This window comes from Haemorhous mexicanus, chromosome 3, assembly GCF_027477595.1.
Source record: "Haemorhous mexicanus isolate bHaeMex1 chromosome 3, bHaeMex1.pri, whole genome shotgun sequence".
NCBI classification, from domain to species: Eukaryota; Metazoa; Chordata; class Aves; order Passeriformes; family Fringillidae; genus Haemorhous; species Haemorhous mexicanus.
In genome coordinates this window covers 67125832-67140889 of record NC_082343.1, presented here as the reverse complement: position 1 = coordinate 67140889, position 15058 = coordinate 67125832, and positions in this window count along the sequence as shown.

Sequence of the window (15058 nt, the reverse complement as noted above, 5' to 3'; positions counted from 1 at the left end):
TTAGGAAGAAAAACACAAACAAAATACTTAAAAAAAAAAATTGTTTTCTTTTGTTTTTAGTGATAAGTCTGTTTTAGCAACAGTCACTCTCCAAGCAACAATACAAAATAAAGCCTTGTTCAAATGCTTAGAGATGTAACCAGAAGAGGGCATGAACATGGCGGAAGAGTAACTCCACCCAGAGTGGTTGGTTTTGGACCCCTACCCCACCCAACCACACACTTTTACTCAGTATTAGGATGCATGACAAGAATCTTGTTCCCACTCACAGAACGAAGCACAGAGGGACAATGACAGTTAGGGGAATCCAAATAACCCAGGCAGAGACAGGAGTCCCTGACCCCACACCCCAGGGCATTCCAGCAGGACATGCATTCATCTCTTTATACTTTTAGTTTCCACACCCATGTGGAAGTGACTCCTATTAGCATAGATCTCTTGGAGATCTACTGGGTAGATTGTCTAAACCAATTATCTATATTTTGTGTATATTTTTAATGGGAAAGGTAATTGTGTATACTGTGAATATTTTTAATGGGAAAGGTAATAGAAAATGTAGCAAAAGTGTGAGATGTTTGTTAAATATTGCAGCTTAGAGGTAAGTAGGTAAAAAAGAAAATGTAAGAAAAAAAAAAATTTTTGCATGAATAGAAAAAATAAAAAAGAGGTGTCTAAATACATCCATAAAATACAAAGAAGCCCTTGAAATTTACAATTTTGGTCAACCTGAGGCAAAAATGTGTTATCAATATAATAGATTTTTAACTCCTGTTTTATTAGTGTTTAGATGAAATTACTACATTTAAAAGGAAATTTTGAAAAATGGTTTATTTTCTTAGGAAAAAAAAAACTTAAATGAAAATATTTGGATTTATGTTATTTTAATTTGGAAATAACAAAATAATATATCATTTTTTGTCTTCAGGCAGCCAAAATGCTTGAAGTTCTTATTTTTAGACTCATTATTGTTCACATTGAATTTTTTTTTTTTGTTGGTTTGTTTGACTTGATTTTGGGTTTGAATTTTTCTACTAAGTTTCAGCCATCTAAAAATTTACTTATGCTTGTGGATGCATTCAAAATTGATAGGTCTCAAAGGAAATATTTTAAATCACAGGGATCAATTTTTCATACAGAAGTAAACAGGACTAACTGGGCTTCCAATTCCCCAAAACATTTTTTACTGTGCAAAGGAAAAGGCCAGAAGGTGACAAAGAGAGAAGCAGGAAGAAGCTGTGCTCCACTGCCCTGGTACAACAAGTCAAAAAAAGGATTAAATTTTTGTCTTTATTTCAGATAACTTTATAATGTTTTGCCAGCTTTTAGCAGCTAAAAGCACTAGAGATTAATGTCTTGGTTGGATCCACAATCAAAGGCATCCAGCCTCTTTCTGAGCAGTAGGAATAGTTCCTATTACAGTCCATTTTATTGTCCTGTGGTAAATGTATCATTCTTCTCATTGCTCACACAGGGATTTGCTGATCCTTGTTTGAAGCAAAGGCTGGTGCTTGATGATGTGGGCAGAGTGCTGTTTCCTTCTGGTTTTTCCTCTTTTCATGAATTCTGTCCTCTCGAGAAACCAACTTGCACCATGCCCTGAGGCTTCACTTATGCTGGCATAAGTGTGAGTATTAGAAAATATCTCGAGCAGAAGTATTTTTTGTTCCAAGAAAATGTTCAGCTTTACTGTGAAGTGATACAGAAGACTGCTCATCTTTGCAGAGGAAGGCAATGTTTGGTTGGGCACCTAGAATTCTGGTAAAGGGTTCTCCACTCCCTGGAACTGCTGCACCCTTTTGTGACACTGAAAAGAGTTGAGAGAAAAGTCATGATCCTCTTATAACTCAATGATAAGGCATTTGTCATAACAATGATGTTATTCTATATAAGCAAATTGAGCCATTTTAATTAGGATTTCATGAAATGAAACAATGTTAACCAGTGAAATCTGCTGGGGTGTACTCTTATTTCAGCATGATAGAAGGTGTGTGGTTTACTTGCAGATAGCTTGGTTTAAAAGTACAGCGTTTGAATCGTGCCTGATTTATGTAGATCTTAGGTAGCTAGAAAATTTTCATTTCCCAAGGAGTTGGATATATGGTATGAAGGAACCTGTCTTTCAGCTGGTTATTTAAGTGGTAGCCAGTTGTGTTTAGACTTGTTGTTTTAAGAACTTTTAAGTACTGAACAGAGTATAAGTTGGGTTGCTTTTTTTTTTTTGGTCTAAAATACCACTGGGGAAAGTGCTACTGGTATCCTTTTCCCATGAGTCTGATAAATGCCAACATTTTTTCACTATTTTCGTATTCCAAACAAGTTGAGGAAGTGCTGTTGAACATCAGACAATTAGAACAATTTAGCAGAAGACTGAAATTTCAATAAGAGTTGGTTCAGAGGTGAGGGGCAAGTACCACACTTCACATACATGAGCAGCAGAACTCCAGAAGCAGCACAATTGCCAGCATTCCATCATGATGGAGATGAGGGTGCCCCACGGAGTCAGGTGTTAACAGGTGGGAAGAACTGGTTGTAATTTCAAGAATTAGACTGACATAACTGGACCAATATTTGCCAGCAGTTCTCTGACTGCAAAGAAATCTTCCTCAGTCCTAATATTATTTACTGTGGTGAATACCATAAAAATCTATAAGTTCAGTTATTCAAATTAAAAATTCAGGTCTTCTGCCTAATGTTTCTGGTGATATGATGACATATAGGTACTTTTGTTTTAACAGCTCTCCTCAAAAATCTGTTGTTTTGGGGTTTGGAGGGTTCTGCAGAGCTTTCTTAGCAAAGCAGAGGGCCCTCACATGACAAAAAGAGAAGTAGTGGAGTTAGTGATGCTTGCCTTTTCTTCCCAAACACTGAGTGAAGAATATTATACTTTTGAAATAACTAAAGGAATACCACAAGTCAAATAAAAACCTAGAAACCTTCCCTGGTTACATTCAGATAATCTAAAAACTGTGTTAGAGAAATGAAGTACTTTCAGAGGAATTTCTATTTCTTGAGGTCAGGGACAGAAGTTTTCAACTGCCCATCAATTCCCAACTCACACCAAGCACTCTGTGGCTCTGTCTATGATCTTGAATAACAAATAAAAACAGACACTCAAGGTATTTTTGAACTATGTAATTCTCACTAAGGTGAGTGTTAGATGAAGTAATGTTTACAAAGTAAAAGGCAGCTTTGTCCTAGATCAGAGAAAAGCCTAGACAAAAAGTGACTTCTGAAGGTCTCTTATATAAAAGGATTGCAAACCAGTTTAGATAGGGTTTAATTTATTCACAGGGCAAAACCTTTTGTGTTTTTGGATAGGACTGCACTAACCACTCAGGTTGGCAAGCCCCAAGGCAAAAAAAACTTAGAAAAAATAAAATACTTTCAGAGCTCATGTTTTATAGATGCTGTTTTGGAGTTCGATCACACAGAATTAAGACATTGGACGGTTCTTCTTGGCTCACTCTCTCATCAGCTCTTTAGTAAGGTGGGTGCCTAGACATCACACCATGCTCTAGGACCTTTAGCAGCTAAACATATTGACTGTGGATTTCTTACCAAAATAATCTGTCCTAAACTCAAGCCTGTTTACAAATAAATATTGGCAGGATATCTGTTGCACCTGAAATTTCTGTTTTCATCCAGTACACCTGGTACCACTGTATCTATTTCAGCCAGCTTAGAGAAACTTGAACCAATCTCAGGACCCAGATGAAACCTGAAAAAATAGTCCCACTCATACTATTAGGAGCTGAGGACAAGCTATGGCTTTTCAGGACTCAGATGAAACCTGAAAAAATAGTCCCACTCATACTATTAGGAGCTGAGGACAAGCTATGGCTTTCCTAGATTCAGACCTCTTTTCATATTGAGCCATAGCAAAAGTTACAATTTAAAGCTATTTATGGAATTGGCCAATTGAGATTTCTCTCCCAACTTTCCTTGGTATGCAAAGTGAGCTCTAGATAAGAGCAGTAATGCAAATTCTGTTGTGGCTCAGGATAGGAATACTGGTGCAATATCCACTACAAGAACACAAGGTAGCTACATTCTCATCCCTGGCAGGAAATCCAAGGAAAATTTTGTTCCACAACAGCAGGCAGTGACAGACTGTCCATTCCTCTTTCTACCTATTGGGAACAAACAGTTCAGAAATTACTAACACTATTATAAGAGTAAGTGTCGCAATTTCAACAATCTACTGCATCATTATTTTTTGTTTTGGTTTAGTGAAAAACAAGCCTATTCAAAAGTCAAAGAATGTACGTGAAGTAAAACGCAGTCAAAATCAGTAGCAAAATATAAAAAACCTTATGAAAATAAGGTTTTGCTCACCACCCAACACAGCCCACTCATGCTGGTTTCCCCGAAGAGCATTGTAGAAAAAGATGTCCTTTTTAGAATGACCTAGAGGTCAATTAATTCTAGCTCTGTGGAAGGATGGGAAAAGCAAGTTCTGGAGTTCAGAACCTTTGGCAGAACACTCTGTCTCAGCCCCTCACAATTATATCAGGGCTCTGTTAATACCTCAGGCAATTTCCACTGCAATGCTATTCACCTGAAAATGATATCTGTGATAAAGGGAGACTTCCAGGAAGCATGAAATAAGTGTTCATGAGTACAAGCAGAATACATTCTTTTTTTCTATGGCTAATATTTGTTTAGCACCCTGCCATTGCTTGTTATGAAAAATGATGGTTATTAATGAAATATTGCTAACACTGAATCTTTGTGCTTGGAAAATGTGTGGTTATCCTTAAACAGAGATTTTGTTTATTCTTTATATTATGGTAACACCTAGAGGCAGAGCTCCACTGTGCAAGGCACTGCACAAACATACACAAGGGGCTGGTTCTTGCTTTGAGGAATACATTGTAATTCTAAGCAGTGAGTAATGCAGTGAGGTGCAGCACGAGAAAAAGCAACATTGGTCAATATGGAAAGCAAAAAGCAACATGCAGTCAATATGAAAAAAATGATGGCAATGACTCACCTGTTGAACTGTAGCTGGGTTTTTAAAAGCCCTACACTTGAGAAGACTTCCCAGGATTTATTTGGAAGAAGCCCTTAGACCCTAGACAGGTTTTGTGAAGAATTACATTGAGCATGTGGTGAGTTGGATGCATACACTAGCATCCCCCACTAGCTTCACTTTTTAAATATTTGATAGGATTTTTATTATCTTTTCATCAGTGACTATTAGCCTATGAGTTAAAAATGGGCCTGATGATGGTGGTCCCTTATATAAACAGTCAACATTGGATTTGCATATGTCCTGAAGAATGAGGACATTGGGTTTTCAAGTTTTTCTTTCCTGTGTGATCCAATATGTCTGAAGAAAAGTTATTGATAGTGTTGAATAGCTTTAGAACTACATTGTCCCTGTCCTCTGTCTTGTGTACTGAGTTGGTGACAGAAGAAGTCAAGAACAGTTAAGGTTTCAAAAGATGCCATGAATTCATGGAGAAGATTACCACTGGTATCTGTTTAAACTTCACAGCAAATGCTCTCCTCTTCTCAGCCGGAGAATGCTATCGAACCTGACAGTGACTTAAGACTGTAGGGTCAGGTTTGGGGCTGAGTGTTACTATTGGATTTGGTTCAAGTACTGAGCCAATTGTAGAGGGAGTTTATTAGTGTCAGTGACTATCTTTTTCTGTTTTTATAAAACAGCTGTGAGAGCCTCCTTGGAAGTGAATGACATGTGGCTGGTGATTTAGCTCAGCCTAAGAAACTCAAAAAGTTGCAAGTTTTGAGATATTTATCACACGCCAACATTTTACTCTGGCAGCAAGTCTTCCATGGAGCATTATTCTTTTCATTATCAATGGCACTGGACAGCTTTCTAATGTCTTCCCTGAACAATTTTCAAAACTATCTGGCTGGCTGGGAAATACTCAGTGATACACAAAGCTCACATATGCCAGCTGTTGACCCATCTGTGGTGCTTGGCACAGGTTCTCCCACATGGACTGGTGTGAGATGGAAACTGCAGCCCCCAGTTTGGGAGGACAGTCAGACCGATGTCCAACAGCACTGAAATAGGACTGGCTTGTCATATGTCACCTCTAAGTCCCACTTCACTTTGCTTTTTGCAATGAAATGGTTAAAGATTTTTTCTATATGTAAAATCAGAAAAAAAACTGTCAGATGATGAGATGAGACAATAAAATTACGTTAATTTGATGAGAGTGTGAATAATACAAACCACATTTTTCTCACAGATAATTGAGTGTTATTAACTGTACAAGTGTTTCTGGTATCAAACCTGATGAAGTCTGGAGAAGACCAACAAAACAGTACATGCTGCATTTCAGGCAGCAAGAGTGGTGCACCATAAAGACAGCTAGAGATATGATTTTCTTAAATGGCGAATTATTTTTAGTGGAAAGTTAAAGTTTTCTTCTCCCATCAGCTTTCCTCTGAATAAAAAAACAATGTCAGCAGACATCTGACAGCAAAGGCTCTGTATCAGGCTGCTGTTTTTCCCACTTCCCTGCTATTTCAGAGCCTTCATTTTCCTTCCAGCATTACCAGGAAGAAGCAGTGAGGATGGGAGCAAGACAATCCTGTTGACCCTTCGTGAAAGCTGAAGTCTCCTTCACCCTCATGCCTCACTCCAGATGTGATCTCATGATGCCTGCAGATTAACACCCACGCTAGCTCAGACTGAATGCTGCTCTTCAGGTAGATTTATGGATGCAAATGGATGCCTTTTTAGATTGTACTGCATGGTGCAAAGCCTTTATGTTTAGCCTGGCAAAATTACATCACAGATATTGCAGATCTAAGAGTGGAGCTTTTTGATTTCTTGTTCTGGGCCCCCTTCAATCTCATGCACTGTCAAACAGATTTCACTGTCCAAGTCTTGTTTTCAAGCATTAGTTTATATGTCATGTTGTGTGTTCATTTAGGGCACAGAGTCACCTCCTTCCTTTTACTATTAGTGACGAGGAATAAAATCTCTGCTTTGAAGACAATAGCTCTGATTCCTTCTTCCTGCTATGGCACTGGGGAAGCTGTGGGGAATCAGTCTCAGGAAATGTCATTTCATGGTCCTTTTTGTTCTCCAAGGCTTGAGAGTCAAAGGACCAGGGAGAGAACAGAGTGACCTGGCTCTTTTGTGAATGGAGCAGCACAGTGTATCACCAAGCTATTACTGCAGAGACTCAGAGAGGCAACTTAATCATATGTGATTTATTCAGAAGCTTACTTGCCTAGTGCTGGCATCTTCCTAATATTCCTGTGTGTATACACTTCAAATCCTGACTGCAAATGGAACAATGTCTTATTTGTACTGGATGATAACTTGTGTAACAAACTATAATTTTATCATCCAAGTGAACGCATTTCCAGTGACCACACAAACCAAAAAGGTAAATTTTCCTAATTGGATATTATAATTTTTTTTATTAAGTATCTATTTCATAGTTCTCATTCTTTACTATCACTCTTATAACCTACAAGCTTTTGTCAGCAAAAGATAATGTCTGCAGTCGCCAGTCTTTAACCACTTAATTAAGTAATACTTTGCATTGTTCTATCAATAATCTCTAAAATTTTGTTTTGTTTTCTAATTAGCAAATGCCTGACAGAAGCCATTTCCTGCTACACAAAGACCCAAGCCAACCCTCCTCCCAAACACAGCCATTCAATATTTATAACATGTTTTGCTGTTGTTAAATCAAAATGACTGTGTTTTGGACTTGCGCATAAATGTGGGGAATTGTGCAAATTTGACAGTCCTGGGAAAACTTCTTGAGTTATTCATTGTCAAAAGTGCAATAGTTTCCATCCTTATGGTGAGCAAGCCCAGGTGGCCAGGACACTGATGAAACACGTGGAGTTCTCATTCCCCATAGAGAGGGGACCCAGAGACACAGCAAGCTCCTCTGTGCCAGGCCCTCTGAGGTTTTGCTGCTCAGTGAGTGTTCAGATAGTAGCTTAATATTTGTCATGACACAAGAAGTAAATAAATACATTGGCACGAAGCCTGGAGCCTGTCAGCACTGCCCCTGCTACAACCTCCTGTTCAAAATACAGAACTCTATCATCTTTCACATAAAGCCTGTTCAGAGGAAATGACCTAGGATATGTAAAATTTCCTTCTTTCTCTTCTCAGTAATGTCACCTAGATAAACCCCAAATCCAGAGACCTTCACTGAGAGCATTAGGACAAAGTAGCTGTGAGGGCTGTTACTTGTCAAAGTCATTTAATTTAAAATGAAGTGCTTCATAGTTGGTCTGTGCAAAATCAGCTTAAGCAAAAGGCTTCTATCTCTGTTATTTCCCCTAAATGCTAAAGTATGGAACTGTTACAGCAGCTGTTTAACGGAACATTTCAAAACCATGAGGATTCTCACTCCAGATAGGAGCTCTAGTGCTGAGTCTTTTTATCCCTTCAGTGCTGTATATTTTCCTAAGCATTCTTGCTGAAAAGTAAAACACTATCAAAAATGTGCTGGGAATAGGAAAGTAGCTTTTATCATTCATTTTAATCCAGCAATGATTATTGCTGGAGAAAAATTAATGAATATAGTGGTGGAATTGGGTATGTTTCTGATGGGGGGGGGTACATGGGAAAGAAGGACAGAGGTGAAACCAAAACTATTGTGCATTATATATATTGAAATCAGAGAGCAGAAAGAGAAGAGTGCTATCCAAGGAAAGGCCACGATGAGAGTTTCCAAATTAAGTGTGACCTATGGATGGAGAAAAAAAAAATAAACAATTGAATTTGGATAAAGACCTGTAGTTATGCTATGGAAAAGCAATACATACTGCTGGAAATCTATGGCTCTGGAGGTCCTTCCCCTCGGCACCTTGGATTTAGCTACTTTGAGAGGAGGCTTTCAGGACACAGAAATTTTTCACAGCCTCAGCTGTCTATGATGAGGTCCCCAGGGTGCATACCAGAGACCATCTGCCTCTCAGTCTATACAGTGACTCTCTTTGGGATGTGAAACATATATTAAGGAATCTGACAAGGAAGACAAAAAGCAATAGTACATTATTAGAAAGGTGTCCTTGGACTATCCTTCTGGCCCTAAATCTCTGAGTCTGTGAATAACTCTCTTGGGAAAAAAAAAGGGTTCTCTGGTACCCTTTTCTAGGAAAGCATTTAATATTTTTAGAAGATGAAATAAGGGTTTTACTTCTTTCATTCAGAATGTTAACCTTTCAAAACCAACAGGAAACACAACATAACCCAGTCTGTCAATTCTAGTTCACCTCTGATGGCTATTTATAATTGCTATTCAAATAGGAAATCTGCCTCTGACCTTTGGTGCTGGAATATACTTGAAATTCACGCCTCACTGTTCTGTCAGTTCCTTTTCATGCACGCATTTATATGTGGGCTAATAAATATGAGTTTGGGAGCAAAAGCTCTAGCAGTGAAATCCAGCTTGTGACTTTGCTGTGAGGCATGCTTGAAAAAAGCTTGTATAGAAACTGAGGGAGAATTTTTTATCACTTAGAGCAGCTTTGAATGACATCACTGTTTATAACTGACATTACCAAAAATTTTAACATCAGAGTCATGCATATGAGAGTATCACTAAATTTTAAGTAATGCAGAGATGCATATTTTAATTAGTGCACTTTAATTAGTGCTGAAACTTATTTTGCCTGAATCTGTGGTATAAGAGTTTATTTTAATATTTTCCAGCTACACTTTTGTTATTGCAATACATTTCATTTCAGTCTGTGTGCATCAAAACAAACCAGTGGCCTGTATATTCCAAACAGTACAATATGAAATTAACGCAGCTGTCTCGGGCTGCATGTTTTTGCTCTGCATCTCCACAATAATATACCAATCAAAGAGAAATTGTTTACACAGGTGATGCTTGGCAGACACTGTGAGATAACGGGATGCATTAAATCCTTTTGTCCTCACAGCTAAGGCTAGGACTCTTTCTTAGAGTCTTAGGCAGTGGATAGCTAAGGATTCTAAGGTGAATAGGAACAGTAATTTCTGCTGAGGCACACCCTAATCAGTAGTTGCTAACAGTATATCTCAACCTTATACCTTTGGCATACCATAGACAAAATCTTCTGTATATCAATCACACTGTAATACGATAACTGAATTTTAGGCTAAAGTAAATTCAGAAAAGAGTGCCGATTAAAAAAAGGCAATAAAGTAACCATTGTTTTGTAACATAGTGTTGTGCTCACAGATATTCAGAGACATGGGAGAAGGTTATTTAATGGTGAAAGTTGTGCGTGAGTAGGCAAGGGTTTGAGGAGGGAATCTCTTTGTCTTTCCTGGAAGTTGCCAGTGAAATTGCTGCAGGAATCTATCCATTACGACAGAACAATATTTGGGCATTTACAACACCTCTAGAGTTTTAGGCACATAAGGAAAAAATTGTCCACGGTTCTGGTCTGAATGTAAAACTGCCGGAGTAGGGATGTTTTTATTTCCAGTTTTATGTGTCTTCTTCATGTCAGATTCATGAAAGTCAGTATTGTCTTTCAGGGCCAAATCTTGTTTTAAAAACTAGGCAGTCTTTCCCTTTTATAAACTCCCATGACTTGTGTAAAACTGCTTCAGTAGAACATAACACCAATTACACTTAAAATTACTGTTTTGATAAAGAATTAATTTTTAAAAACATTTTCCCATAACAACTTGGTTATTACTTCCTGTAACAACTTTCAGCAACAGTTGAAATACCCATAATGAAAATAACAAAATTGCTGCCTTTTAGAGAAGTATCTAAGTATCTATCCACATATGGTTTGGTGTAAGGATGATGGTGGCTGAATTGCTCCTACAACTTTAACTGGCAAAGAACACTGAGCATTGGAGTTGAGAGAAAAACTTGTCATTTAGAGATGGTTTCTGCTTGATTTGGTTCAGTATAATGTCAAAATCACTATTTTTCACCATGAAGTATTTTTTGTTTTACTAATTTTGTTTTGGAAAAGGAAACCTCTAATATTTTTTATCCCCTAAACATTCTCGTATTTAGATCCAAATGACAGCTGTCTCCACATTGAATTCAGTAGGCTTTGGATCAAGTTCTGATTTCTCTAGGGCTATAGAAGCTGGCTGGGGCTGGCTGTGGCTTGTACTAAATGTTGCCTGGTTCTCAGTTCAGTTGCAGTCAGACAGGGGTGCAGACACAGGAGCTGATACAGGTGGCAGGGCAGGCACTTGGGGAATAGTGGTGTTGCCAGGAACTGAAGCCCTGAACTCTTACCTCTAGGGAAGGGTGTACAGGACAAAGATATGGCAGAAAGTATCTGATAGTTTGGGAAATAGAAGACCTTTTTCTTTTATTTTGAGAGCAGACCCAGAATGTTTCTGGTTGTATCAGCCCAGACTCTTTTGTATGCCATCTATTTTACTTTCAGTTCATCAGGGAGTAATGGTCTAATTGAAGTGCCCTCACTCTCCCATTGATCTTATTCCACTGTGCATAAAGCACTGACATTCTTATGCAAAATTGGGTGAAATTAATATTACTGACTCCACAAATTGGTAGCTAGGACACCTATGAAAGAGACACTGTCTCAGATTTGCTCATGGCTGATTGTGAGCAGGTAATGTGGAAAGATCCCAAAACCCTAGGAAAGGTCCACAGTTATGTATTCCTAGGGTCATATGAGCAGGTCTTCCTTGATTTCACTTACTGGAGCTATTTGATTTTGAATAAAATATTTTAAATATTCATCAGCTCAGAGAGTCCCTGGGAATGGTGCTTCATCCTGGCAGGTAGAGTATTTGCTTGTGAGGTGGAATATCTGTGTGCAATGAATTTTTAATAATTTTATGTGCGGTTGAAGAGACACAGTAAGAGAGTTTGAGAAGCCATGATCATTTTGCCCTGGAATGCCAGCAGTCAGGTCATTGTGTTAGCTTTTCCCAGGCAGGTGGCAGCTATATTGACCCTTGTCCTGGCTGCTGTGCATGATCTGCTGGCTAATTAGATAAAACAGGCTGACAAATTTCTTCCCTTGTTATCCTGAGAGAATCAGCAGAAAGCATTGTACATATGGTGAATTAGAATCAACTGTTTCAGATATTTTTCCTAGTTTTTATTAAAATCTTTAGTTCACAAAAGAAAAAAAAAATTACTGAATCATGGAAAAAGATCAACAGGTGAGCCTAAGCCCCTCTTGTGGATCAATAAAACTGCATTCAGAATATTTTTCACTTGACACATTAGCTTTTACCAAAAGAGTAAAGCACACAACCATTATGAGAGTGACAAAGCCATTTGTTTCATATTTCAGTGCTTGTTTTGAGATTTGTTTTTGACAGAAAATACTTGATCTTGAAGGTCAAGGATGTGTGGCTAAAAGTGAAAAAAAGATATTAATTCTGAATCGGAATGTATTTTTGAGCATTGTGGGACCATTTTGATTCTTTTTTATGATCTCTTATCCCTCATATCCTCTGGCTGAAAACAATTATACCTGATACAATTTTTCATATCTTTCTTGTGGTTTGCTTTATCAATTTTCTTGCAAATTTAACTATACTATTCTTATTTGCTTTTCCCCAGGCTTTTATTTTCTGGAGAACATAATCTCTCCTCTTTCATTAACTCTTCAGCTGCCTTCATCCAGATCCCATGACCTGGATCCTCTGTTCTAAAGAAGGGGACACAACTGGTTTTGAACAGCATCCTGTAATTTCATTTTGGGTTTTTAACATTTCTGTGTACATTCTACTACTTTAGCTTTTGTGACAAGTGTATATTGAGCCAAGATTCTTACTGAGAAGCCTGTAAGGGTGCTTCTTCATTGATTCAAGCAGGAAATCTAGGTTCCTCTGTCGTTTCCATTTAGTATTGTTTGACATACCTAAATATGTTTGTGTAGTTCTGTATAAGAAAAAAATATTTACAAAATCCAGCATCTGGGGCTGCAGAAATGCCATTGTGTAAGGCCCTAATCACGCTTGAAAACTTTTTTTGACTAATTTACAACCAACAAGCCTGTGATGACTGACCAGAAAATAGCTTAAATAAGGAGGGAGGCTAAATGTCAGTGCACTCATCTGTTTATAAGCACCAAGACATTTGTATAAGATTTTTATATTATGTTTTGTGTTTTGTATATGTTTTTATATTATGTCTGTTCCTCTGTCTGCTTAGCACTTTGTATTTGCCAAGTTACTTGTCTGAGGAGACTGCAAACTGGCAAGGTAGAAACAATAGTTTATAAAGCATTTGTGCTGAAAGCATGGTTCAAGGAGAATTCAGTCCTGATGGGAGTTTCAAGGGACCATAATAATGCAACTTAGAGCAATGTGGCAGCCAAGGAGGAGCAGGATTTCTGTAATGTAGCCCATGAAGTGATATTGAGATGAAACTGGACAAAAGCTATTTAAGGCTTAGTGCTGATGTACTTTCTGATGGTGACATCTATCAGAGTGATACAGTCTCTAGAGGGAAGCAGTAGAAACTACAGCAGTGAATAATTTAAAAATTAGTCTGCTAAACCACTTGAAAATGTAGTAAATTGAAGAGGTCTGTGTTGGTAGAGGACAGCTAAAAAAACAAAACCATGTTTGTCCCTGTTTTCAGTACTGTGAGTCTGGGACAGCTACAGCACTCTTGCCTTTCACTTATCCAATATATCTAACAAAACTGGCTTATTTTGTAACACTTGGGAGAGGGAGCAATGTACTGTAATAAATACTTCCACTTATGAGCTGCATATATGTCATGAAATTTATGGCAGTTTCTTTCTTCACAGTAGAGGATTTTTTTTTTCTTACAGTATTTTCCATCAAAACAAATAATTCATTTGGATCCAGGTGCCAAAACAAAACATGAAAAGGTACAGTTCCTCAAAATCGTCAAAGCCAACGGTATAATTTGATATACTTCAATGTCTGTAAACTGTATTTTTTCCAAAATTGGGTTTGGAATGCCTTGTATAGTGGAAACTAATCTCAACTTCATTTTCTAGCAACAACATATAAGCTACAAGACAAAAAAAAATCCTGAAATTAATTTTCACACTGTATTAAGTTTTCTATTCCTTTGTAGTGGAGCAGTATTTTTATTTTATTCAAAATGGATTGTTCTCCAAATAAAACGGAAATATAAATTATAGACAATGGTTTAAGGATTTGCAAACAGTTAATCACCTTTAATTATTGTAGAAAAAAGTAGAACTAAGAGTCAGATGGATATAGTGTTTGTGTTGTTACCAATGAAGCATTATCAAAACACTCAACCATAAGTATGATCCATTCTGGCACCAATTTAAGCGTAAGCTCTTGCCATCTGTCCCATGAAGAGGTGGTGGTAGGTTTGTAACTATGGGTTCACCTGTAGCACAAAACATTAAAGGTGTATTACAACAATTCTTGGCTTTGCTTAAAGACAGAACCATTGCAAACATTGATTCTGTTATTTCCTTTATTTTTCCTACTGTAGATATACACAGCTGTAGAAGGTGCAAACTACTGCAGAGGATTAACCCTAAGAATCTCCAACCCTGCATACAGGTTGAAGGAATTTCTGTTAATCAAATTCAGCTAGGACTTTTTTCCCAAGGTCCACAGAGAGAGATGCCCTCCTGCCTCTGCAATGAGTATTCATTATCCAGGATACCAGTTCCTAAATATCTCATTGGTGTTGGACAAACTACAGACACAGACTTTACTCTAATCTCTTCTTTAAGAGCTTTTGCAGCCTTCTTAAAAGTTGATGTGCAGGTATAATGAAAAAGTGGACATGATCAAAAAGAAGTGATGGGGAAACTACAACAGCACTGTGGCTTATCTTGCCTGTGCAGAACTGGATAGGTCTGCTGTATTTTACCTTCTTAAATAGGTTTAAAGAAAGACTCCAAACTTGCTGCCTCTGTGCTTTAGCTCTTCACATCTTTAGATGCTGTCCTTAAGCTTCCTTTTACCTCTATCATTCCCTTTGCCTTAAATAGCTTATTTTTATATTTTTCCCATGAGACAAATTTTTGGCCTCTCTCCGGGGCACAGGATGCTGCAGAGAAGGCAAATGTTCAATGGCAGAGCTGCAGAGAGGGTAGTCATCTTTTCATGGGGCTGATGAGGGTCGACTATTCT